Source organism: Penaeus chinensis, chromosome 19 (assembly GCF_019202785.1).
Source record: "Penaeus chinensis breed Huanghai No. 1 chromosome 19, ASM1920278v2, whole genome shotgun sequence".
NCBI lineage: Eukaryota > Metazoa > Arthropoda > Malacostraca > Decapoda > Penaeidae > Penaeus > Penaeus chinensis.
Genome location: NC_061837.1, coordinates 28,536,061 through 28,538,560, shown reverse-complemented (window position 1 = coordinate 28,538,560; position 2,500 = coordinate 28,536,061). Strand labels below are relative to the sequence as shown.

Here is a 2,500-nt window from a genome sequence, read left to right as displayed (position 1 = left end):
CTGTGTGATCTCTGGTGATGTCTGTTTCAGTCTAAATACCAAAAGTTCCTTACCACCGTGTTCACTCTTTACTTGTTTTCGTAATGTATGTTTCTTTACCATAATAATGGTCTACCTGCCCTTTTCTCCTTAATTACTTCTTCGCCTTCTTGTTTTGAATTCAAGAGTTTTGCAATCCGATTCTTTTCAACCTATGTCACTTTTCACTGTCCTAGGGAATTATGACTAGAACAAGGCACTTACTGTACTAAAAGATATCTTGAAAGCCCTGATCTCTTCTGCACAGCTTCAGTTGTTGGCGAATGTACTGCTAAGAACTATATCGATTTCAACAGCAGTTGGCAGTAATGTAGTCTGGTTCTGCAAAAGTCCTGTATCTTTACTACTTTTGGTCCCCTTAGTAACTGGACAAGACCCTCCGTTAAACTCACTCATTGTAGGGGACGTTAAACTGGCGAGCAAAAGTCCACCTACACTCCCAGCCTTGTCATAGCACTACATGTCATTCTTTCTTTTGTTCCTATGCGTTTGTTTCTTTCATTTTAGCTTCAGGGGTGGAAATGAGATTCATGAACTATAAATTGATATTAAAAATGACAGAATTCATACAGCATCTGCAGTTTTTTGCAACATACATTGATAAAGATGAGTTCAGTTTACAGGAATAATTTTGGCATGGAAGTGAGTGTTTGAGAGCTTTATCATTATGTTAGTTTTCCAAATATAGTTGCTTCGATATAATCTACAAGCATTTCCGTCCAATGCAAGAGTAAGTGAGTCCTTAGTTTTCCCTAAAGCCTCCAAAAGGAAAAGTTTTCCATACCCGTGCCTTCAGGGAGGATCGAACTCCCGGCCTCTGGTTTACTAGACCAGCGCTCTAGCCACTGAGCTATGAAGGCTACAGGATTCTTGTTGTGCCTAGAAAAAACTTGGATGTGCATAGTATGTATATAACTGTAGTTTGCATATTATGTATCTGTTTTCTGTAATACAAGAAATATGTTTTATATATATATATTTAGATATGATAAACTTTTTTTCTTCTTTTTTTTTTAGATCTCTGTGTTAACAGATAGTAATAATGTGACCACATAAAATTTTGCTGTTTTTTTCCACTATTTACCTCATATGTGTCATGATGATAATGATCCATCAGTTAGCTCTGTGATCTCTGGTGATGTCCCTTTCAGTCTAAATACCAAAAGTTCCTTACCATCGTGTTCACTCTTTTCCCCTTTTCCATTTCCTCTATCCGAACAGTATGTTTCTATAAACTTTATCAGCGCAGTATACAATCATAATAATGACTTACCTGCCCTTACCTTCTTAATCACTCACTTCATTAGCTTCTTTTTTGAGTTCAAGAAGTTTGTAACAATCTCAACCACCCACACCCATAGCTCACATGTGTTAATCCCATTCTTTTCAGCCTTTGTCACTTTCTTTTGCCATAGGGAATTGTTAATACAAGGACTCAATATACTAAGAGATAACTTGAAAGTCCTGTTTGATCTCATCTGAACAGTTTCAGTTGTTGCCGAGTGTACTGCTAAGAACTATATGGATTTCAACAGCACAAGTCCAGCAATCCACCCCAAACTACCAGTTCAAGTCTTGATAGTGTTCTGATTTTAGCTTTAAGGGGGAAATGAGATCCATGAACTATGAATTCTGATATTGACATGATATGAAATTTATATTGCATATGTTTTTGCAACATATCTTGACAAAGAACCAACAAATTAGCTTAATTCGCATTTTTTTTTTAGGGGGGGGGGGAGATGCCGGTGTGTGGGTGAATGCTTTATTATTATGATAGTTTCCCAAATACACTTGTTTCGATATAATCTACGAGAATTTGTGTATCTGTTCAGTGGGTGAGGAAGTGAATCCTAAGTTTTCCCTAAGGCCTCCAGAAGGAAAAGCTTTCTCCTTCTGTTGCCTTCAGGGAGGATCGAACTCCCGGCCTCTGGTTTACTAGACCAGCGCTCTAGCCACTGAGCTATGAAGGCTACAGGATATAAGTATATCACTGTAGTTTGCACATTACGCATTTATGTTCTGCAATGCCAAAAATGTATTATATATATATTATTTTTAGATCACTTTGTTGACAGATAGTAATTATGTAACCACATTAAACAAAGATTAAGTGGCTATTATTTAGTGTATTATTATCATGGGCACAACAAATTAATTGGACAAAGAAATGTATAAGTCTCTCAGACATTTCCAAGATTCTGATGTTTTTGTTTTTGTTTTTCTATTAATTATCTTATGTTTCATGATGATAATGATCGATCAGTTAGCACTGTGATCTCTAGTGATGATCATTTCAGTCTAAATACTAAAAGTTCCTTACCCTTCTCTTTTCTCTTACTGAACATTATATGTTGTTGTTTTTTGTTTTATATATATATATATATATATTTTTTTTTTTTTTATCAGCGCAACATACTTAATCTTAAAAATGGCCTTCCAAATCACTCACAAGGACTTA

The 2,500-nt window shown here is 35.7% G+C and overlaps 2 non-coding genes across 2 annotated transcripts; both read right to left on the bottom strand.

Annotated features, from left to right (window-relative positions):
• Positions 1–826: 826 nt before the first annotated feature.
• Positions 827–899, bottom strand: Trnat-agu. The gene has a single exon. It is a non-coding gene; the product is annotated as a tRNA-Thr (tRNA).
• A 1,040-nt stretch (positions 900–1,939) lies between these two features.
• Trnat-agu lies at positions 1,940–2,012 on the bottom strand. The gene has a single exon. It is a non-coding gene; the product is annotated as a tRNA-Thr (tRNA).
• Positions 2,013–2,500: the final 488 nt, after the last annotated feature.